Here is a 25,484-nt window from a genome sequence, read left to right as displayed (position 1 = left end):
GGCCCTAGACACAGCAGCTTTTTCTGAGCAAGTGGTAAGGCCCTGAAAGACACATGCCTTTCCCATAGAAGGTCAGTTTAAGGAGCTTGGATGTGAAACCCTATTCTTATATCCCTGGCCTGGATGGCTTGCCCTGGTGTGTGTGTGTATGTGTGCCTGTGTGTGTCTGTTTCCCTTTTAAGCACACGGTATGGATTCCAACATAATGATTTTAAATATCACAATCCTTGGATTACAAATAGAAAAATGACATTTTTGGGAAAATGTACAGTAAAATTGGCATCTGAAATCCTGTGCATTACCAAATGCATAAATTACAGAATTGTTGTATCTTTTGCAGCTTAGCAGAGGCATTCAGGGTTACTCAGAGCTGGAGACCCAGGTAGTTTCAACAGAGCCAGGACTATAACCTAGCCTTTGGAGTCCCCTTCTCCTGGTCTCTGTGGTACACCACACTGCCTTCTTTTGAGGATCTTTCTTTTAAAGCGGTGGTTGGCAGACTTTCCCTGTCAAGGCCTAATAGTGTAATGTAGGCTTTGCTGGCCAGTGGTTGTTGTTGCAGCTGTTCAACTCTGCCATTTTTGTGTGGAAGCAACCATAGAGAATACTAAAATGAATGAGCATGGCTGTGTTCCAATAAAGCTTTATTTATAAACACAGCAGCAGACCTGATTTGGCCTGGGGGCTATGATTTGCTGACCCCTGTTTTATACCTTTGGAGTTACACTGACTTCTACTTGTTGGTCACTAAAAGGCTACTGGGTTCTAGAGAGTTAAAACCACCTGGTGGTGAGCTGGGCTGTTGCATCACAGCCCACACATGATTGGGCTTCCTTCCAGGTCTGTGTATGGTCAGACTCTGAGCCAGCAGCCAAGACAGCGAGCCTGGCACCCACAGTGCTCCGGTTTCCAGAAGGAATCACAAATACCCTTCCTGTGCAGATAAAGGAACAATTGTATTGTGGGAGAACTTACTGGAAAGTAATGTGGGGTCACTAGGAAGGAAAAGGAATTCATTCCTCAGTCACAGTCTTCAGTCTGGTTGGGAGTCACTGAGACCTGGAAAGGTCAGCTAGGATGCATGTCTGATTTTGGCAGGCCTCCAGGGCTCTGCACTCATGGAATAATACGTTGAGTTTGGTGATTACAATGGCCCACTCAGAACTTCCTTTGGCTGCTCTAGTCATCTCTCCCTCCTCACAGTCAGGTCCATGACTCCTCCCAGTATTTCACCCTGGCTTGGCATCTGCCGATGCTAAGATTTCTTTCTGTTAGCCAAAATCTCCAGGAGACACAATTTGTCTTCTCTCAGTTTTATCTTCCACAAATTTGACAACTTGACTTTTGAGTCCCCTACCCCATGCTTCCATCCCTGGGATCTGGTCCCAGGTCTGAGGCCCTAGAAGACAAACGTCTTTCCATAGAAGGTCAGTGCAAGGAGCTGGGGTTGAACCCTATTATGCCAATGGACTGGATGATTGTCCCTGTGTGTGAGTGTTCATATGTGTGTGTGTGCACATGTGTTCATGTGTGTGCCTGTGTGTGCACATGTGTGCATATATCTGACCTTCCCCTTGGGCTTCTCTGCTCAGGGAAGCTCCTTCCGCAGCCTGGGTGCCCTTAGTTAGACTCATGAGTGGGTATTCTCTGGCCATCATTCTCAAGTCTTCTCTCTACTCCTTTTCATCAGGTGGATCCACATCACGATCTGTTTCAAAGTTGAGTCAAGGGCTTTCAGAGGCTGGATGAAGTTTGCAATGGATTTAATGATTTAATACTAAAAAAAGTACATGGAGATCCACATTGGGCTCCCTGCTCAGCGGGAGCCTGCTTCTCCCTCTCCTCCCCACTCATGCTCTCTTCTCACTAACTCTGTCGGTCTCTTTCTCAAGTAAATAAATAAAATCTTAAAAAAAAAAAAAATACACGTATTACCTGTTTTGATGACCAGCTGGCCACACCTGCTACTGGGCATAAAAGCTCTTTAATGAAGGTCTAAATTTTTAGTGCTGAAGTGTTTTAGGGGGAAAAAATCGTACATTATTATTTTCCCCAAGTAGCACTCTGGCCCTTGGGAAAAGGGATGCTGGTAGTTATGTGAGAGGAAGCAGCAATGAGGAGGAAGGAAGGCAGGCAGGAATATTTGATTATTTCTTCATAAACAACTGATTCCTTTAGCACCTGGCTTTGGCTCCAGCTGCTGTGAGGAGAATATCAATGGCTTTAATATTCCATTGTTTGTGGCTGGGAAGCATTTGCTTGCTGTTCTAAGCTGCTTGGCTCTCAGACTGGCAACGGGCAGAAAATGTGGTGGATGTAAGAAGAAAACTAGCCAAAATGCTTTAAATCAGGTTTAAAACCCATTTGGGATTCCTCTTTCTCTCTCTCCCTCCTTCTTCATAACTGATTTTGTAGCTACATTTCTTGCCCCGAAGAGTGGCATATTCTTAAGTGTACAGGTTTTGCTCTTCGGCTCATGTTATTGCTTTTTTGTTAGTATTTTTAATGGCCTACTTTGTTTTGATGAAATCCTATCTTCTTCAGTAACACCAACGCTGATGAATGATTAATGAATACAAATGAAAAAAACCACTCGCAAAACAGAAATGTGGGGGAAGAGACAGTGGGTAGATGAATTTGAAATGGCTTATTGCCACAAGGTGGCGCTGTTAAAACACCTCATTTTAAAGTCCTTAAACCAGGTTGCAGATAAAGAAGGAAAACACAAAATTAAAGAGCCTTTCACAAGAAAATACTTGGTATTGCAGGAGTGGAGTGCGCATGTGTGATGGTTATTTGTGTGTGCATGTGTATTAAAGATGTAATCATTTCAGGAAAAGTAAATGTTATGGGGAGCAGTGATAGAATTGTGTTTGTTTTTTGAGGGAGGTGTTCAGTGATTGATACTCTTGTAATTTAAATATTAAATATTTTTATTGGATTTTAAATAGGTTTAGTTCCAACCAGGTCCTTCCTGGAATCTTCTGAAGCATGACATTGTAGACATCAGAATGATGGGTTAACTTTACCATTACTTAATCTACTTGTGTTCTACATAGACGGCTTGCACACTAGGGGCATTTATTTGAAAACAGTTAGTGCCCCATTAGGGGAAACTTGAGGCTAGCAGGGTCTCAGATGTTCTTGACTGCTGTGGGAACTTGGTGTGTGGAAAGCTGGTAAGTTAATACTTGGAAAGTAACTCCTTACTTGAAAACATACTGTCTTTTATGTGACTCCCTTGATGCTACTACCACAGTTACTAAAAGTGTTTGTGCATTCTGTGTGTGTCTAGAGTATCATTTACTGATGGACAGAGAGATGAAAAGCTGAGTTTTTTCAAGCTTGTGCTTTGAAGGGAGGGTGTTCATGTAATGGCCCAAATGACCTTACTCCTGAAGAAAGGCAGGAGTGGAAAGTTATTTAACACAAGCGAGTAGAAGCACCCAGAACTTAACATGGATGTTCCCTTATCTCGTCCCCATAGCAACTTTCTGAATCAGATGATGTTAATATTCTCCATTCTCAAGAGGGGTTCTGAGAAGTTAAGTAACCTGTCCACTGTCACGAAGCCAGTGTGTGACAGATCAGGAGTTGAGCTCAGAAATTATTCAAGGGAGGAAATGCAAGGAAATGAAAAGGAAAAGGTCTAGGTTGTGTTGAAATTTGTATTTAGATAAAGCCTGGTAACATAATGTGGATCTCTTTGGAGGAAAAAGAAACCTGCTTCCCCTACAACCAGATGAGGGCTATAGATATAGTAATAAACACACGTGTGTATATACATACATACATTTTTAGACTTCTCATACAATTTTCATCAACTTCTAAGCATAACTATAACATTTCCCACTATCCACAAAGCAGGAGGCCTGGGAAAACTGGACTTTTACAAACATGGCTGGGAAAAGCAGTGCAAGTTGATAGGAAAACTGTAGCTGTGACAGCTCCCAGCTCATTAATGCCACAGAGGCATTGACTTAGCTGGAAATACAATTCATGATAGAGAAATCAACTGGTTCCTGCTTAGGGAAAAATGATGTTAATGAGAGTATGTAACTCTAAGGACAGTGATACTCAACATGCTGGCAGAATCAGCCTACAGCAATATAAACAATCGTTTTTATTGTTTTGAAGTATCTGAAAGAATATAAATCTATAATTAGACTTTATAATTGAATTATATTTAGGGTAGAAGTTTTTAGCTTCTATTTTGCGGAGATAACCTGTGTGTCCATCCGGGAAGTTGTGTGGAGGGAAATATTTTGTATGGGGTGGGAGTGATGGTGTGTGTGAAGGGAGAGTGATGGGGGAGACGGGCTGTGGTCATCTACCTGAGCTTATTCTGGAGCAGGTGGGCTAGTTCTGATACATATGGTACTTCTTTATATCGGGATATTTGATTCTGGTGTCAGGCCCCATAGCACGTCGGGAATCTAAGTGGTTTAGGACATTTCATCACACAGTCATACTTAAAATATTCAGGTATTTTGATGATTTTTTTGATGAGTTTTTTTAAAATGAGAAAAGATCCTCTGTATCCTATAGCTATCAGAATTGAATGTGACATAGTATTTGAGAAGAAAAAAATCATAGATTTCAGAGAGGTACATCACAAAGGATTTGAATTCTTAATTTGATATTAAAAAAAAAAAAGCAAAGGAAAGAATCTCATTCTGTGAGGACAAATCTTGAACCAGCCAGAGGCTGATTAATACAGAAGTAAAAGCAACTGAGAAGCATTTTGACAAGCAGAAGACCTGGGGTTCATGCTGCAGTTTCTAATTTTGTCCTCTAGTGGTTCTGAAACAGTGACAGGAGTGTCATTTATTCGGCCATTTCTTTGCTCATTTATGCATTCATATATATTACGAAGGGGTCTCACATGCCCACTGTGGAGAAGAGAATCAGAAGACCTGGATGAACTGACAGCTTCAAGGCTTCTTTGCCTGTGAGAAAGGTGTGTTACCTATCTTCTAGCCAATGAATTGTGTTTTCAGGATAACCTCTTTGATGTAAAAAAAAGTGCCACCTGCTTGTTGTTGGAATTGTACTGTTGCCGTTTATTTCTTTTGCTGCAGCTGAAACATGGTGTGACTTAATCTAGTTCCCAGCTCCTGGAGACCATGGGAAACCCAGACAGGTACCTGCTTGGTTCTCCAAGGCTGCAGACGTTCCTTGGTGTGCACCAGGTAGCACACACAGCATTTCCTGTGTCCTGCTCACGTCCAGCTGTCAGGCCCTCACCCGGAGGGCTTGGGGAATCCTGGGGAGAATTTTGTTGATTTGGGCTCAAGTTTAAGCAATCTGTTTTAGACCTTAGGAAACTTACTGTAAGGAATATGAAAAGGTCTCCTAAAAGAGGTTTGAAGGGTTGGCTGGAAGTTGGTTTGTTAATGAGACTTGAGTCATACTTATCTTGGTACTTAATCAGTTAATAAATTATTTCAGCATGATATTTCCTTTTTTCTTAACAAAAACTTTTTCCCTGACTGTGAAAGGTTGCCAAGAATATACAGAGTCTTTGGTGATTTCCTGTGGTGTGCACCTTTTGCATTTCTTTTTCTTATGACACCCCACTCCTCCCCCGTATGGAGAAGGAAAGAGGAGTCTTAGGGAAAAAAACCAAATGCAGGATCAGGAAACAAACTGGGATTTTTGGGTTCCAGGTTTGGTACACTGTTTTGGCTTTGTAAATAGCAAACCAAGTATTTAATAGCTAATCAACAAGAACTTAAGACTGGAGCTCCATTTTTGAGATTCATGTACACCAAAAACTATTAGGAAGCAACACCAAAGTGTATATTACTAATTTATTTACACAGAACCTCATTCTATAAAGGAAACTAGTGGTCTGCAGCAATAACATGTCCAATAAATAATGACAAAATAGAAAACGGAGGAGCTGGAATATATAGATCAGGACAAAAAGCTGGCACGAACTTAGCCAAAGGACTTCAACAATGTTACATAAGGGCTATTACAGTCCAGGCTCCTGGCTGGCAGCAAGCCAACCTGAAGTCAAGTATAAAAAGGACCCCAGGCCAGAAAGTAAGGAACACGAAAGCCTTCCCTAACAAACATATCCTCTCTGAGTGCCCAGAATTTTTTTTTTTTTAAGAGATTTTATTTATTTATTTGACAGAGAGAGAGATAGCCAGAGAGGGAACACAAGCAGGGGGAATGGGAGAGGGAGAAGCAGGCTTCCCGCTGAGCCGGGAGCCCGATGTGGGGCTCGATCCCAGGACCCCGGGATCATGACCTGAGCCGAAGGCAGACGCTTAACGACTGAGCCACCCAGGTGCCCCTCTGAGTGCCCAGAATTTTTATCACTCCTTATTCACCCATTGCACTGCACACTAAATCATGAAAAAGTTTAAGAGGGTTGGTTTATCCGCATATCGAATCACCATTTATTGTTACAGGTTGGGGCAGGAAGCAGGTACATTTTGTTGGCAAAGGGGGTCAGGTCAGGAGCTTAGCACTCTGAGGCTGAGTCCCAGGTGGGCAACCCAAGGATCTGGTGCCTGGTGAGGGAGAGGCAGTGTGCAGGTCAGGAGCTCTGATGACAAACGTGATCTATACCTTAGTTTTATTTTTTCCTTCATTGGTCCCAGTATAATAGGATTACAAAATAAAAGGAAGCCAAGGATTTAGAATTGCTTTGTACAGAAATATTTCTAAGAAAAGAAAGGAACCTGGGTAGGGATGTCCTCTTCTTACAAGGAAGATACAGAATGCTTATTTGGCATTAGCTATAACAGGATCATTCTAATACAGGCAAGTCAAGACACAGGGAAGCAGAAGATTCAGGCTTTGCAGACTTTATGGGTCATAGTGTGATGCAAGTAACGGGTATCTGCAAATGACCATAGATGCCTTCTCTGGGTTGCCTCAACAGTGATTCAGCTGGTCTTATGGCCTTCCCTCTGCCGGGTGGAGATGTTGTGCCCCAGTTCAGCTTCTCACGTGACGGGTGGCTTTTGTCCCAGCAGGGAGGCCTGTAATCCCACATGGGCTTCAAGATCTCTGGATGCTGGGTGGCTGGATTTCCTGGACAACTACAGTAACAGCACTAAACACAGCCCACCTAGCAACAACAATCTGTCTGCATTCCCTATAACAAGGCCACTTTCTCCTGCATGTCCTTAACAGAGGTACAGAGGAAAGGGCCTTGGGTTCCTTTACTGGACCATAAGCCACTCTGCTTGTCTAGCAGGGAGCCCTGGCCACTCTTCAGAGGGCAAGGGGTGATCCCACCTCCTCTCCTCTTCTCTTGCTGAGCCTAGCTGTGCAAGCCTCCACTTTCCTCGATAAAGCCCTTTCCTTAACCCATATTCTGTGACATTGCAGTCCCTCTAAGGTCCTTGCACGACAGGTTGCAATCTGTGAGACTCACCTTTAGAGCATTTCTTGTAAAGGCAACAGGAGTGATAGCCTTTTGTAAGCCACATTTTAAGTGACCCAGAGGTCACTAGAATAACATAGCAAGATGGCAGTTTCTTCATGATTAAAAATCCTCTTGTGCTCAAGGTTGGCTCTGAACCTGAAGCTAATTGACTCTTCTTAGGCACCATTATAGCCTCACAGGGTAGAATGCTCCTGCTACTTAAATTCTAACTTCATTCCTGTTAATTGTGTTGCTCTCTGAAGGTAAGTGTTAAGCCGGCCATAAAATGAAGTGTTTATGGTCAGATATCATACAGAGTCCTGAGTGAATGATGCACAGCACTGTAGATGGCCTCTTCGGCTCGATCACTGTCACTAATGAATATTTATCCTCCTCATACTGGGTGCTCTGTTGTACTGACCACATGCTGAAGGATCCTCGCATTGGTAACAAATACAGGTTCTAATGTCATGGACACAGTAAAGCCTTATGCAAGTGTGAAGTCATCACTCAGTTTTTATTCTTTTTATTGTTGTTACTGTTGTTGGAACATTGGTTAATTCAGTTATGTCCTCTGAATTGAACTTTAACCAGGATTAGTTTTTATGACAACTCAGGGCATTGCTCATGAATGCAGGAAAATAAGGATTGAATTGATTTTCACAAGTCCATTTAAGCTTTGTGTCTGAATATCATAGAACCCTGCTGTTTTTATTTATTAATTTATTTTTAACATAGTTTATTGTGTAGATACAAATAGGTTATGAGTCTGTAGTGTCCCCTAAAACAGAACATCTGCTTATAATGAAAGTCTTGTATGTTCAGCTCACTTACAGATATTGAGCACTATCTACCACTTTCCATATTAACAAAGGACTTCATTAAACTTTAGACAAAAATCTAAATCATTACATGAAATAGAACACTGAGTGCTATTTAAGTTGAAGTGCTATCCAAAGATAATTATAATAGGTTGAGAATTACACATTGTAGGATGTTTGCTTTATTTTTTTGTTCTATTTTAGCGCAGGATTTTATTGATCTTTGATCATAATCTTTGGTTCAAGACATGTGTAGTTCAGAATTTTTAATAGAATAGTGAACACATGTGAACCTACTGCCCAGCCCCAGAACAAGGCCATCACCAAAAATCAAACCTACTCTTACTGCTGCTACTCTTTATGGTAAATTAACCTGTATTGCCCCTTACTGGTTGTTTCATTATCATCATCGACAGCATCATTATTATTTCCTTGAACTGATACAGTGGTTACTAAATTTTACCCCCACAGGCTATGTAAAATGCATGCCATAAGCAATGAAGCTAATGCAACCAATACTGGATACTTTGGTTAATGAAAAATTACCGTGTTCTCTTGGGAGTCCTGTTTTTGCGATTGTAGCGTCAACTGCATACCTAACGAGAGAATTGTACTCCTAGCAGGTGTCAACATCTCATGTTCCTGAGGCTTCCTGACCATTTAATTGTAATCCTTGGTTGATTAATTCATTCATCCATTCATTTATTCATTCATCCATTCATTTATTCAGAGAACATTTCCTGATAGCCAGGCACGGGGCTTGGTGCTAGGTTTTCAAAAACCAAACTGGGGAGGCAGAGTTGCAGAGAGGTCATTATAATTAGAAGTGATGAGTGTGAAAAAGCTTTGTGCAAAGGGAGTTGCTTGGGCAGGAGAAGGTGAGGGCCATTCTCTCTGTTTTGAGACAGCTAGTGAAGGCCACCAGAGGGGGTGATGTTTGTCATGGGGATTTTCCTGATGAACAAGAGATGGAGGTTTAAGGCAACACTGAATAAAGTTACTCTAACAGAGAACAGAGGGAGTTCTGAGATTACATCTTAGCTGCCTCTTCCTCCTCTGAAAGCCTGTTGGCTTTGTCAAATTGTTCATACCTGCCAGTAGCTAGAAAATGAAAAAGTATAAAACTACCTGGAGACCCAGTTCTTGGCTGGGGTTTGTTCTGTGCAGATACTGTTAGAGCTAAACATTGTGACAAATGGAACAGTACACTTGCCCTGTCTCCGAATGTGAAATGGGCAAATATAACAAGCATGCAAGCACATAATTGTGACGAGCTGTGTGGTTGCAACATCTTTCCTAACCCCAAAGATAAAAAGGTGTATTGGAATATCAGTAATGGTACAGTGATATCCCAAAAGTAATTGTCCTCTTGTCTGTTATACAGGCACTCAATTCTGTGTGTTTTCTACAAGGGAAGTACAAAATGCATTTGGAAAAAACCCAGAACCAAACAGAATACAGTGTCCCCTGAGGTATCTCCGTCATCTCTGCTGGAGGTAACGGGGAAAGACTAGTAAACAACGATTAGAAAAGCATCATTTGGATGTACAGTCTTTATAATGGTGCTTAGGGAATAATTCTTTGTTTCTTACAGTAATCAAGTCCAAGGCTCATAATAATATGATTCTGAAGCCAGAGCAGACGGCAGATTTCTGTGGACCTGAGTCTCTCAATTAGATTTCTGTGGCTTAGCTACAGGAAAGCCATCAGAGGTTAAAGACTTAATTTTTCTCAGTGGTGTTTCCTGAAGAAAAATGATCAGTATGCAGTTTTCCTAACCACCTCTCCATCTTGAAACATTTTATTTTCTCTGCTTTCTCCTTCCACTGTCATTATGGCTATTCATTATTACAGTTGTGATGAATGGGCTCTTGCTGTCTTTGTTCTCACTTTCCTGAATTATCCTCTAGTTAAGGAGAGTCTGCGCTGCTTCTTGGGGAGACCCATAGCTTATCTGGCTGCCCAATACCTGCGAACAGCCTTCTTTGGTTAGCATCCAGATTCGGTTCTTCTTCCCCCTACAAACCTTAGTTTTAAAATCACTCCCATCTCATGGTTAAAAAAAAAAACCCCAAACCAGAAACATTTCATTTAAATTTTTCTCAGCAGATAGGCTGCTCTCATGGCATGTACTGCAAGTCATTTTCAGATTTCAAAGAGATCATCTAGTACTCGGGGCAAAGGTGAGACAGCATGGTAGTGAGTAGTGAGGTATGGGGCACAATCAGATTGACCCTCTGAAGAGTTTGAAGGGTTCTTTTTCATGCCACAGCTTTATATTTTTGGGAGCATTAAAATGGTGTTGTCTTATTTTACTTCTTTTGACTCTGGGGGGGGCCCTCTGAAGGAGGAAATTTTGATATTCTATACTTGCCCAGGCAGTGGATACTTACCTGCAGCATCTTTGCCCTGAGAATAGGTCACAGTTTGTTATGACACCTGTAGGAAGTGATAGGAAGGCCTGGAAACCCGAGGACCAGGGTTCAATTACTCTATCCTCTTTTGATTTTTAAGATGAGTGGGATTGGATTTTTTATTCATTTCACTGATGTCATTTTCTCACTGATAAAAGTGAGTGGACGACTCCTGTTTACCTCTTCCACCTTGTGGGACAAAGGAGGAACAAGGTAGGGCAAGGTGAAGAGAGTCCCTGTTCATCACTGCACTAAGGCTGTGGGAGGGCTCACTTTCTCATCTAACTGAGAACACAAAGTCACAGAACAGAAACATGAAAATTCTCCCTTAAGTTGTAACTGGGTTATAGAAAGCCTTTAATAAGCTTTACTGAGTTCCCTGCAAATCCGAACTCATTAAAACTGTATCATGTAGGCACTATTATCTTTCTCATTTTACAGACAGGAAGACTGAGGCACAGAAGGGAAAAGTAACTTGCCCAGGTTCGCACAGCTAGTAAGTTGTAGAACAGGGATTCAAACTCAGCAGTATGTTCTGAAATCTGCACTCTCAATTGCCATGCTTGGCTGGTCCTCCTCCTTCTTGGTGCTGGCTGGTTCTCTTCTAGTACTTCGTGGGAAACCATATGCTGCATGTTTGTTAAAAAAAAAAAAAAAGCTCACATAACCTCTTCATTATAGGGTATGACCTGTAATTTTGTGCCCACTACTTTCCAGGTAGTATTTCAAATGGAGTAAGTCCTGATTTTAAGAAGGGCTGCTCATGATTGGAAGGGTAACATGAACAGGGATTGTTAGCCTTCTTGATGACAAGCCTACCCTTCCTAAGATTTAGGAAACTTGTATCCATGGGCTTAAACCCCAAAAATATAAACAAAAGAGAAAACAAAATGAACTGACTTCTCAAGTGTAAACTCCAGAGGAAAGTGTAAAAAAAAAAAAAAAAATCAGTGGTGGTGTTTTGATAGTCAAGGTCAAAGAATTCATTTCCTTTTTCAGAACGAACCACTTCTACTATGTCAGACTTTATAGCCTTATATAATTTATGTACTCCGCTGATGTTGGTGGCTCATGGAAACTCAGTGAAATTGCTTTAGGAAACCATAATCATCGATTTATTTGAATTTTGGATCCTCCTCTGGGGAGTATGTTTAATGCCCCCTTTTATAGTTCCAATGTGCTATATGACATCTGAGCAATGAGTACTTTCCCCTAATGTGGCATTAAGATTAAAGACCCTAATTGTGTTGATTTGTAGCAAAATGAAGTTTATTGTTGACTTGTTTGTCCTTGTCTTTGACTCTATGTTGCAGTTTAGGGTAGGGAATAATTTGCTGAAATGTTTTGTCTATTCCTTCTGAATTTCAGAAAGCAAACTGCAACAAAGACCTATCTCAGATGTCAGCGCTTCCTGTTTTGTACCTACTTTGAAAGGCTGATTTAACCTAATATTGAGTCTCTCTGGGCACTAAATTTTTTAGTTTCCCAGGTGTAACATAGGTTAATATGCTAGTTGGTGAGTGAAAGCAGTTCAGGAATGGGCAAAGAACAAACATATCTTGAGTACCTATTGTGTGCTAGGAATTATACTAGTGTTTATACTGTTTTCTTATTAAATTGTCAAATTCTATGATGCAGTTACTAATCACCTCATTTTATGACTGAAAAAAGCAGTATTCCAAGACTTTGAGTATTTTCCCCAGAAACTCAAACAAGGACTAGGGCTGAGATGCAAACACAGATCTGCTTTCTTGTAAAATGCATGCTGCTTCCACCAAATTGTGCTCACCATGACTCAGAAAAATATGAGTTTGTTCATTTATTCATTCATTCCACAGATTTTTATTGAGCATCTGATATGTGCCAGGTACTTATCTAGTCCCTGGCAATCCTGTAGTGTTCAAGACAGAAATTACAACTATTTTAAGACTTTGCCTTCAAAATGGAGATGAGGGAGACAGGCTGAGAGGAGATGATACATAGTATACAAATTAAAATTTCATGATCAATGTTTTTATAAACATAAAGCAGGAAGATATGATAAGAGTCATGGTGTCTACTTTAAACTGGATGATCAGGGAGGATCTTGTTGAGCAGGTGACACTTAAAGTGAGTTTTGAATGGTCAGAAGGAGCAGCCCTTTGGAAGAAGAGCTCTGAGGCAGAGGGATGGTGGGGGGAGCTGAATGAAAGCAAGGATGGTGGAGCACCCCGAGAAGGGAGAGCAGGTCGGAGGTGTGGTTGTAAAGGCACATGGGGTCAAGATCTTGTAGAACCTTGTTGGCCAGAATAGGATTTTTGGATTTAAGAGACCCCTGGAGGGTAATAAGCAGGGGAGTGGTATGATTTGTTCATTTTTGAAATTCAAAGAATAGATTAAAGGGCAAAGTGTGAAATCAGGAGTGTCAGTTAGGAAGTTATACAAATAACAGCCTAGGCAAAGTCAGCAAAGTCCCTGGTGCCGTGAGCAGGGTGGTGGTAGTAGCGATCGGAAATCGGGCACATCTTTAGGGATATGTCCCGGAGACAGTGTCACTGGGGCTAACTGCAGCCTCTAATATATCCTGTTGTGTTGCAAATGAAGAGGGTGACTCTGCGCATCAGCTTTACCCTTGTCAAAATGAGGACCGCTTGGATTCCAGTTGTTTACTATGATTCATCGTAGTTGTAAAATGTCACAAAGATAATTTTATTCATAAAATGGCACACATTATAATATATATGAAGAAAGTGAATGCATTATTGAGAAAAATAAAAGAAAACTTGAATAAATGGACATGCCTTGCTTGTACCTAGTAGGAACAATTTACTCAAATTGTAAGACTATCAATTCTTTCCACATTATTCTAATGATTTAATACAGTTCTAACAATAATGTCATTTTTGTTTGGAGGGGGAACTGACAATAGTAATTATTATTAAATGCATTTGGAAGAATAAATAGTAATAATGATGGGAAAACTGCACCCTGAGACATTAATATGGCTTATAAAGCTGTAAGAACTGAAATAGATAATAGTAGCAAGGGAATCAGAAGAAAAGTCTATGAACTAGACCAATAATGCTAGAAATGAACATAAGTATATATAAAGTGCTGGTATAAAATCAATAAGTAATTACAAATGAGTTATGAATTTATGGATTTTTTGTAAATGGTGTTTGGACATTTTGATTTAATAAATTGTAAGAAATAAAGTACATCTTACACCAAGAAATTCTAGATGAACTAAATATTGAAATGTTAAAAAATGCTTTGAGGTATAAGAAGAAAACTTAGATATTTTTATAACCATAGGATAGAGAGAGATTCTTTTTATGGATGATGATGATGATGACAGAAACCAAAGAAGAAAAATTTTAAGTTCTCTGCAATTGAAAAAAATTTAAAAATTGGGAGAAATATATTTAATGCATTATTTTGGCAAATGATTACTATGTAATTAGCCTGAAAGAAAATCATGTATGGACAGGAGTAGATATTTTACAAAAGCACTAATACAAATACCAAAGACATGAAAAATGCCCTGCCCTAGTGCTAATTAAGGAAGAGCAAATAAAAGATCAATGAGATTTTATTATTTCCCCTTTAAAATTGGCAGAGATGATAAAATGCTAACACCCAGTGCTGGCGTGGGAAAGAGGATGCTCTTTAATACATTGCTGATAAGAATGAAAATTCACACTTCTCAAGGCAGTTTGGCAATACATGATAAACCTATACTTTGTTTCTAGGAATTTATCTTAAGGATGTAAAAGTGTGTGTAAGAAGTCAGTTATTAGGATATTTATATCATCACTCTGTATAAGAATCAAAATATCCCAGGGGAGGATTGATCATATACATTATGGTGTAGGGATAACAATGGAAAACAGTCATTAAATACAATGTAATAGAAGCGTAGTGACATGAAAGATCTCCACGCAGTAATTCAAATGAAAATATGAAGCTTATACAACAATATGTTAAGAATGATCTCTGCTCCCTTTTTTGTTAAATTGTGGGGATATGTATGATATATGTAGAAGAGATTTTGTCAAGTTGTCTCTGAGTGAATGTGATTGTAATTGGTTTTGCTATCCTTTTTACATATCTAATTAGAAAAATTTCTATTGTAAATGTATTTTAAAGCATTGTACCTAAGTGCATGGACTCAAGGTTCAGATGGACCTGTGCACATCTACCTAGTGTCCTTTGACATTGGTTAGCTAACTAAACTTCAGGGTTCCATCTATAAAATGTACATCATAATAATATCTGTCTGATAGATGGTTGTGTTAAAATAATGCATAAAAAGCGCATAGCATATTTTTGTCACAGCTATTCCTGTTATTTATTTTAATTCATTTTTTACTATTGATATTTTATCAGTAGTTTAAAAATATTCCTTTAGGGGCACTTGGGTAGCTCAGTTGGTTAAGTGTCCAACTCTTGATTTCAGCTCAGGTCATGATCTCAGGGTTGTGAGATCAAGCCCAGCATCAGGCTCTGCTCTCAGAGGGGAGTCTGCTTGAGATTCTCTTCCTCTTCCCCTCCTCCCCTACCCTCTCTTTCTCTCTAAAAAATAAAATAAATAAATTTTTAAAAATGTATTTAAAAAAATAAAAATATTCTTTTAAAATAGAATGGATTGACTCTATCACTCAATGAGGATTGGATAAGCATCAGGTCATCTTCTTGGAGGGTCAAAACCAATCAGTTTGCTTATTTCTCACTTGTCCCAAATGTTATCTCTGGATTGCACAGTGCAAGTTCCACCAGTCAGGACAAGGCAGTTATCACTCCTTACCAGGATTATAAAACCACCTTAACATGAGTGTTTCTGGGTGCAATCCCTGAGAATCCCACTGCTCTCCAGTTTCAGTTCATCAGCTGTGAGACTATTTGATTTTGGAGAAGAAAAACAAGACTAAGAATAGTACCTGAAAACACCCCTAAGTAGTCCTAATGTCCCCCTAAATGATGGATAAGCAAGATAAAACATATTAAAGCAATAGTGAGAGCCTTTAAAAGTTTCGTTTGGTGCAGAGGTTTTGTGGTGCAGACACAGTACGTGTGATTCCTTGTGAAATACACCCAGAAAGGGGCGGCGGACCAGTCCCTGGGTTATCACTAAACGTGTCTTTGTCACTCATACCTGTGATCATGCCATGTATGTTTTAAGAAATAATATTTTCCACAGCATGCTTCTTAGGCTTTTGCCTCTTCACACATACAGTTATCTGGGGCTTAAGATAAGGAGGGAGGATTTATTATGCCTTTTACGTGAGTGTCTAATTATTGTTGTTAAACTCTTCATTCCTCATTCTTCTTTTCTTCTCTTGTTCAGTTACTCCTTCTTCCTTACCCGTGGAACACATTCATCAACTGTTAGCACTTTTTCATTCAGTAATGCCTAGATTTAACAGTTGTAAGGAGGGCTTTATCCACACGTTTCATATTTTCTATATATTTAAACACATTGGTCTGTCTGAAGACAGCAGAGAGTAGGTGGGTAATGAGTTATAGCACTGCTTTGCTTTGTTAAGGAACATCACCAGAATTTTTAAAAGGGGTTTCCATCTAGTCCTTTATTCTGTAAGTTAAGAAAGTGGATAAATACTACGGGCTGGTAGAATTTTTTTTTTTTTCCATCAGGCATTCATTTGAGTCACAAAAGAAGAACTGGATCCAATAAGATATATGCAGGTTGACAAGTGGCTTATTTAACTTAATATGGAAAAATATAAAATAATGGAAACTAGGTCAAAAATGGCAAAAAGGATTAGGGCTTAAATGGAGACAGGCTTCCAGACAATGAAAGGAAGAGGATCTGGCAGTAAGAGTGTCTGTAAAGGCCAACCCATCAGCTTCACGTCTGGCAGTAATTAGGAGGCCGAAGGAATACTGCAATGAATCAACGGATGAGGACGAGAATGGAAAAGAGAAAGGGTTGATAGGCTCCGTGAGGCTGGATGGCCTTACAGAGGAAGGGGAGGACTTGCAGGAGGAAGTCCCCTGTGTTAGAAGGAGACAGCAGGGGAGCCTCCTCTCTGGCCTCTTTGTGGGTGGCCATATGACTGACATGGGAGAGAGAGGAGACAGAGTAGTCAAGTGAGGAACGGTGAGAAGGGCAGCAGGTTTCCTATCACCATGACCTGTTGGGAATTCAGGTGCTACCACCCGTGACTTCCTCAGGTTCTGTAGTTTGCCCCCTGCGGGCCTTGTGGCCCACCTGTCCCTGCTAATTTCCATCCATCTCCTTGGCACTAGACTCCAAGGAAGAGTCAGCTCTTTAGTAGGGTCTCAGTTAGGACCCCTCCATCTTTCCTGACATCCTGCTACCGAATCCTTCCCCTGCCCTCCTCCAGCCTCCTGCTTCCCAGGAAGGGCAAGCACACTCAGACATGACAACTTTTTGGACTTTAGCACTGGGTTCTCCAAGACTTACCAGTCTGTTCTGTTATTTAAGCAGGACACATACCAGCTGGGTTGAAGAGTGCAGCTGGATGTATTTCAAGGCTCATCTCAGCTTCAGCTGGTGTATTTTTTGTGTTTGTCTACATCAGGGTTGCCAGTTCATGCTGGGAAGCTGAGCAGGAATCCTTTCTCTTCCATTTGCTCCGTAGAATAGCATGTGCAAGGTGGTGTCCAGTCAACACTCTGAGGCAGTTAGGATTGCTCCAGGGACAGGGGAATGAACTGTGCAAAAAGAACCATAGGCTCAAGTAGACATGCTGGTTTCTGGAATCTGAGTTCAAATATGGCTCTTTTCTGGCATTGGACTCAAACACAATATCCCAGGATGATGAGAAAAGCATGGTCCACATGGTGTCTTTGTTGAGTCAATCCTCAGCGGGGCTGGGGTGAGGCTCTGAGGCCTCTTGGGGTATGAGAGGAAATACCAAAGAGCCCAGCTTAGCAAGGAGGGAAATTAGGCACTGGCCTACAATTGTCTTATTGTGAGGACAATCAAGTTGTTCACATGGACAGTGTTTCCTAATATGCCTGCATGACAGTTGGATGCCCCGCTATAGGACAATGGCTGTTGTGATTTGGAGATTTTTTTCGTATTTGTCTTTTCAGGACACTTTCGAGCTACCAAGATATATCTATGCGATGAATCCATTCCTTTGAAAAGTAAAGATAGCAATTTTTGCCCTCCAGACTTGTACATTTTTGTGGGTAGTCAGAGAAAACACAAAATAAGGTATTGCTTATAGAATATGGTGGATGGTGGTAACTGGTATTTATGAGAAAGATGAGGGGGGCATAGGGAATGTCAGGGAAAGGGTTGAATCGGACTGTCTTGAGATATCCATATGTTTGGCCGTACACAAACGTAATTTTAAATGTCTGGGCATTTATTTTCAGTTATCTGGGAGATATTCAGTTGGTGTGCATAGTAATATTCTTGTGTAGTGCATTGTAATTTTCAAAGCACTTTCGTATCTGTTATTTCTACAGACTGTGCCTCTGCCAGTTTCATGTACATAAGCACTTTGCTCTGTTCAGGATTGGATTTGAACTCTGTTACATTTGGGATTAACAGCACAGTTAGGTGACTTACTGGAAAAATGCTCTTTTCCATCTTAGGAATGTCTTATGGTGAATGACATCAATCATTCCATCAGGAAGCCCGAGAGCGAGATGTCCCCTTGGTGGCCTGGAAGACTCTTGAGAAGCTCTGGAATGTGGAGTCTTGAACACAGCAGCATGTTAGGATTAGGTTTCTGTGTCATGTAAGCAACAGAGAGCCCTTGCAAACCATCCCAGTCATATATACAGGGTCACTCCACCGTCATTGTCATACCCTAGCACCCCATCTCCAACTTGGCTGTGCATTTTACTGTCACGTTGAAGTCACTTTGGCTAAATGAAGCTCATCCTCCTTGCTTGCCCTTTCCAATCTGGCTTCTTCTCTTGAGTCTTCAGTCTTCAAGGATTCTTTAGATCCTCCCTTTTATCCCCCCTCCCCCCCATTTAGTAATCTGCCCATTCTTCCCGTCCTTTTTTCCAGTCACCTCTGGGCCAGGTGAGGACTTATAAACTCTGAACAAATGTCTGAATAATTATATTTCTCTCCTCTCCAGTCACTTCAATTTCAGTGTCCATTTTTGTGTTCAGCTTCTCATCCTTCCTGAGCACAGACAACATCCTCTTGCCAGACCAATCTGAAAATTCCTTGCAGCTTTCCACTCTCTGAGCTCTTTGCTCCTGGCCCCTCCCACCAGTCTCAAATGAGAAGAACCAGCCCCCTTTCTCTTTGTCCTCTCTAAATCTGACTCATTTATCAAGTTCTTGCTCAGATGCAGCCTCCTCAAAAGAAAGGCTTGCCAGATAAAATACAGGACACCCAGTTAAATGCGCTCTTCAGATAAACAAATATTTTGTTACTGTAAGTGTTTATCAGATACCTCATGGGATATACTTATACTAAAAAAATTACTCATTGTTTATGTAAAAATCAAATTTAACTGGACATCCTATATTTTAGTTTGCTACGTCTGGCAACTCTACTCCAAGAAGTCTTCTCTGGCTACTCTGTGTAGTCCCCAGAGCTGTGGAAGGCCTATAGCACTTACAGTCTTTGTACAAGAGGGTAGAGTATAAGTAGTAAATTAAAAACTAGCACTGTTTGCATTCTTTGATTCAGCGATTACTAAGTAGCTACTATGTGTCAGGAACTGTGTAAGGCAGTAGGGGTGCAGAGATAAAGATAGTGCCTGTTCTCACTGGTGCCTGGCTAGAGTAGCAGGCCCCACAGCACACGATTACAGTGCAGCATTTTCATGGCCACTGTGCTTGCTATGGGGTGACTTCTTGGAGGAGACAGGTTTTGAAGGATGACTAGGGAGGAAGGAGGAAGGTCTTTCTGGGCAGAGAGAGAGAGAAATATATGCAGAGGCCCAGGTGAAGGAGAGATTGGGGTGTGACCAGGAAGTTGGTAGAAGTTCCTTTTGTTCTAGGGGAAGTGTGTCTATAAGATAACACATGGTATGTCTGGAGGTCTGGTTATTCAACATTTAGCAGCACACCCTGAAGATGAAGTTTGGAAGGTTGGACAAAAACCAGATCATGAAGACTTTATATCTCATGCTTAGGAGGCTGAACATTGTTCTGAAAGCTGTGGAGAATCACTGAACTGTTTAGAGAAAGGACACACTCAAATTTGTATTTTAGGAAGGAAATCAGAGAATAGATTCAAGGGTCAAGACTGGCAGAAGGGAGACCGATTTGGTGGCAGCTATAGTGGTTCAGGCTAGAGATGCCAAGGGTGCTGGGATTCAGGGGTGGGCACGTTCAAGAGATGTGAAGAGCATAACATCAACAGGACCGGGGGCCAAATTGGACACATAGAGTGATGGAGGGGGAGAAGTGAACATTTCTGGCTTGGGCAACTACGGGGACGACAGAGATATCCATCAAATTAGTGGGTACAGGAAGTTAAGCAGGTTTGAGGGGGTGAGAATTACGAGGAGATCCGTCTGAATGTGTTTTATCTCACACTTGGCATTTATTATATTTGGTTGTATTTTGTTACTCATCTCTTCAAGTGCTCTGTTGTCTCCCCAGGTGGACTCTGATCCTCCTGAGGTCTTGGACTGCATTAACCAACCTGGGGATGCCCCGGAGCCTTTAACTCATTACCACCCCCTTGCCAGTTCACCTCACCACACCGGGCTGTGTGAAGTCCCAAGCTAAGGCTGCCAGCAGCAGCAAGCAATATGGTCTGCAGAGTTGAACATGGTGGCAACTTTGAACTGGGACACAGTACACCCCAAAGATGGGTTTCTCCCCTGAGGGAAGTGAAACACCAGAGCTGACCTTGCCCCCTTCTGAGAGGGAGGACCATATCTCAGGGTGGCAGCAGGAGGCTGCAGGTCAGTGGGGTGATGACCGGGCCCTCAGAGACCCTGCTTTCTCTCTTTACAGAACCCCATAAATCCTTCCAAAGGGAGTAATTCCCTCAGGATCAAGAGAGTCCTCTACATTCCTAAAATCAGTGAAGGCAAAAATGTACAGGGATTTCTGAGAAAAATAAATGTGGTGTGAGCATGATCCCTGGGTGTTACTATGCTGCAGAAAAGGCCCCCCCTTCCCCCCCTGAATGGTGTTCTTTGCTCTCAAGTTAACTCATGCACTGGATTTGGTCCAAGTACATTTTGTTTCTTGATTTCCAGCCAGGCTTCTCTCAGTTGTGGTGCATTCTCCTCTTTTGCTCCCCTCCCTCCCTGGTCCCCTTCTCTCTTTTTATAATTATTTCAGCTTTTCCATGTGACTGAACTGATACAGGGGAAAACCCACCAGCTTAGGTAGGGCTTCCACCAGAGTGAGGCCAGAGGGACTCTGTGAACAGCTGGCCCCTCACTCAGCAACAGTCTGAATGGCAAGGTATGTCTAAGAGCAGCTGAAGCAGAAAGCGTTTGAACTCTGCCCCTGCAATGACTTCCAGATGTGTAAACCCCAGCCTCCCTCTGCTCTCTGACTGGAGCCCTGCCAACATGCATCTGCAGATTTCTGGTGCACAGGAAACATGAAAGAGTATCTTCTACAACATCTGTTCTCTTTCCCCAGCTCCCCCCTCTGTCTTCTCGGACTTTGCCCTATATTTCATCTCCCGCTAAACAAAGTCATTAAGGAATCACTGCACAACTCTCCTTGGTCCATAGATGCCAGCTCCCCACTCTCCCCTCAGAGCCTGTTCTTGGCTCTCTGGACAATAGACCAAAGCACCACTGGAATCATTAAGGACATGTCTTGACCTGCTGCAGGAGAAAAGAATCGAGTTTTCTCCGTTGGGTTGGTCTAGTCCACAAGTTGCATAGGGAGATTTTGGCCACAAGGAGGACAGAGCAGAGCCCTGAAGATGACAACGTGGGTCTCCATGAAGTGTTTGCCTGCTGCACACCCTTGGGAGAAGGTGAGATCTTCTTTTAGGAAGAACCTTTTTTTTATGGACGTTCAGCTTCTTGGAACAAACCAAGCAGGCTTCTGGATTGGAAGCATTTATGTGTAGAATGAATTCTTTGCCACTCCCCCATCCCCTGGGGGATGGCACCCATCAGGCTAAGAGGACGCAAGACGACCTGTTCTTAATGTAACTCAAAAGGGGAGAAAAAAGAGATCCTTTGAGCAAAACGGAGCAGGAGATTTTTACGGAGTCACTCACTCTCATTAGGAAAATGATTTGACTGCTGTGTAAATAAATGTTTGACCTTCATTCTGCCCTTCATCCATATGGACCCAGAACTCTCTCCAGCTCCATCCCAGAGGACATGGAATGGAGCCAAGGGACAAAATCTGGGAGAGGGAAAGAGAGTGCACTACAAAAGGGAGCAGAGAGTTGAAGGGGCCTTTGGGCTCAGGGGCCCGACCGAGGAACAGTTACAGGTGAGAGGTCCTTGCTGCCTCAGGACCTGTGTCATTGGGAGCTAGTGGAGATCCCAGAGGTTAAGGAGAACTGCTCCTGATTACCCACCCAGGGTGAGCCTACCAGGTGGCTTGATAGGTGACCTTCTGGACCCTGGATGAGACTGTCCTGCCCTGTGATCTGAAGAGCATAGTAGAGAGTGGGTAACATGGACATCCTGCTTTAATAGTCCCAAGCACCTCAGTCTCTGGCTTTCACATGAAGCCCTAAGATTTTGCTGGAGTTTGCTACAGTAGCCTCCCTATTTGAAACAAATAATCAATCAATACAAAAAAAAAACACAACACATTGATCTCATACTTCAAGTAGAACTTGTTGCAGAAAAACAAGTGGAGGAGATAAAGTTGGTTCTGGAATTCCTCTCCCTCCATCTGTGTCTTTCTGTGCAGTTCCCACAAAGACATTGGAATACCCCTGTAGCTACAGTAGCTCCTTCCTGAAGAGCACAATCTGTAGACTCTTTCGTGTAAGGATGGGTGGGGAAAGGGTAAACAAACCTTTTTCTTCTGCATAAGAACGTGCCCTTTGGTTAACTGTATAGCTCCATTACTTTGGCAACCTCTTCAGGGTAGAATGCAAACTCTACCATATTGCTGATGATAAAAATGATTAAAAAAATTCCCTTGATTGGGGAGTTGTATCTGGAGTGGGAGGAACTATAGAGAACCTGCTAAGGAGACCATGCTTTGGGCTTTCCTAAGTGTGGTGACTTGTGTAATGGGTGTCCTGTAGGTTTGATGAGAGCTATGTCTAGGGACTTGTTACAAGGAGTATTGGCTCCTTTGGGGAGTGAGGATTTGAAGCCAGGTTAGCTCCCATACTTGGCTCCTGTGCATCTCATCCCTTGAACTTGAGCTGTCCCTGGTGAGAAGTCAGTACTGAATGGCTGTGTGGGCTGATACATGGGCTTTCACTGAGGGAAATTGCTGGTGCTGCCCTGCTAGTGCCCCGGGGTCCTGTTCTACATCCTTCTGGGTACACCACTTGTGGCCTGTGATCATCTTGTGAATGAGAGTATCTAGCTCAGGCTAAAAAAATCCTCTGATGGGTGGTTTAGAGAGTATAACTGACTGCCTGTTAAATCGTCTCCCCTCTCCTTTGCAAAGATAGACTAGGGGGTGCAAGACTTACTTGGGGGGGCAGAAACCTGCCCTGTGGGCCTCAAATTACACCCAGAGGACACACTCTGTCTTTAGTACTTTCAACCTCATCTCAAATGATACCCAGGAAGAAAATGGGTGTTACCTGATTTTGCTTTGCTGTTAGAACTATAAATGTCGCAACGATCTCCCACTTGGCCCTTATTATAAAGGCTCTAACTTCAGAATTCAGGAACTAGTTTGAGGGTTTCCATCCTCTAAGTTTATCCCAGTTATAAACTCAGTTACTGGAGAAATAACTAATGAGTCTACTGTGAGATGGATTTGGATCAGAATTTCATGTATCACCTGTTCTCCATACAATATTTTCTAACCAGAGAATAGTAGTAAGTGACATTTATGATCTCTTGGTAGCAGTGTGAGGTCAAGACATCTCTGTGTTTCCCTTTCTTGCATATAGTTATTCTGAGAAGAGACCACAGGTCACTTTGGGGAAGGACGGAGGGAACGTTTACTGTATATACTTGTAATCGACTTGTGGGGCTGTTTTTCAAGGAAGACTGCCTCTCCTTCTGTCAGTGGGCTCTGGGTCTATGATCTGATTTAACTGGAACCCAGGTACAGGGCCATGATTTTTCTGTTATGGCCTCTGATTTCAACGTTCTGCCCTCCAGCTCTTACTTTTTTTTTGTTTAATAAAAGTTAAGAAGCATTCTGCTGCTGTCCATCTGTTACCCTCAAAACACCGCAATCTGAATCACGCACCATCACAGGCCTGAAGCAGAGCACGCAGCCAGGTCGCGCCTGTGCTGGCTTGATCACCACCCGGGGCTTCTACGCAGCATTAGCCAGAGTAGGAGGTGGGAGTTGGAAGATTTGAAATAGAACACAGGTGTGTTGGATCCAGGTGGGCCAGGGGTCAGTCTTCGCGGGCTCCAGGTGATTTCTACTTCCTGGTATTATTTAAGTCCCTCCTCTTGAGTGACCTGCTTCTAACCACTGTAATAGGGCAGTGTTGAAGGGCTGTCACTGCTGGGACTGGGTCACAAAAATTTTCTGACTTCTGTCTTGCTAGAAACTGTCTTTTGCTGGCTTTGATGAAGCAAGTTGCCATGCTGGAGAGGTCCTCATGGAAAGGAACTGGGGTGGTCTTCAGCCCACAGCCAGCAAGTAGCTGAAGCCTTTATTCCAACAGCCCTGAGGAAGTGAATTCTGCCTAGAACCATGCAAGTGAGCTTTGAAGCGGGTCCTACTGTAATTAAACCTTCAGAGACCTCTCCCCTCTCTGACACTTGGATTGCTGCCTTGTGAGAGACTGTGAAGCAGAGGTCCAGCGAAATCGGACCTGGTTTCCTGATGCACAGAAACTGTAAGATCAAAAAAGAAAAAAATGTATATTGTTTGAGGGCATTTTGTTACCAGGATGAGCAACAGCCTGGTTTGCCTGGGACTGTTCTAGTTTTAGCCCTGGTAGTTCCTTTGTTCTTTCTTTACTGAGGTCAAACTGACATCTAACATTATATTAGTTTCAGATGTATGGCATAATGATTTGATATCTGTATGGGTTGCCAAATGATCACCATAATAATTTTAATTAACATCCATCACCCTACATAGTGAACACATTTTTTTTCCTGTGATAAGAACTTTTATAAGGCACTCTTAGCAACTTTCAAATATGTAGTACAATATTATTAACATTTCAAATCTGCATTTCAGTTGCCATGCTGTGCATTACATCCCCATGACTTAACTTTATTTTATAACTGGAAGTTTGTATCTTTTTTTTTTTTAAGATTTTATTTATTTACTTGACAGAGACAGCGAGAGAGGGAACACAAGAAGGGGGAGTGGGAGAGGGAGAAGCAGGCTTCCTGCTGAGCAGGGAGCCCGATGCGGGGCTTGATCCCAGGACCCTGGGATCATGACCTGAGCCAAGGCAGACACTTAACGACTGAGCCACCCAGGCGCCCCAGGAAGTTTGTATCTTTTGACTCCCTTCACCCATTCCTCCCACCCCCCACACCCCTGCCTCTGGCAACCACCAATCTGTTCTCTGTATCTTTGAGCTTATTTTTTGTTGTTGTTTGTTCATTTGTTTTTTGTTTTAGATTACACAACAGTATTTGTCTCTCTCAACTTACTTCACTCAGCATAATACCCTCAAGGTCTATTCATGTTGTTGCAAATGGCAAGATTTCATTCTTTTTTATGGCTGAGTAATCTTCCATTGTATATATACACCACATTTTCTTTATTTATCCCTGTCTTGGCGATTGTAAATAATGCTGCATTGCACATGAGGGGGGTGGTGCAGATATCTTTTTGATTTTTTTTTTCCCCCTTTGG

At 42.0% G+C, this 25,484-nt stretch overlaps 2 long non-coding RNA genes across 2 annotated transcripts in view; both read left to right on the top strand.

The window, feature by feature from the left end:
- On the top strand, nucleotides 1-24,897 carry LOC145722693 (uncharacterized). The gene is made up of 2 exons (XR_014147155.1): nucleotides 1-1,427; nucleotides 20,178-24,897. It is a non-coding gene; the product is annotated as an uncharacterized LOC145722693 (long non-coding RNA).
- LOC145722694 (uncharacterized) overlaps nucleotides 1-25,484 on the top strand; it is a 385,737-nt gene that overhangs the window by 14,999 nt on the left and 345,254 nt on the right. The window lies entirely within an intron of this gene.

This window comes from Leptonychotes weddellii, chromosome 7 (genome assembly GCF_054177405.1).
Source record: "Leptonychotes weddellii isolate Sample4059 chromosome 7, ASM5417740v2, whole genome shotgun sequence".
NCBI lineage: Eukaryota > Metazoa > Chordata > Mammalia > Carnivora > Phocidae > Leptonychotes > Leptonychotes weddellii.
This window is presented reverse-complemented; position numbering and strand designations above follow the sequence as displayed.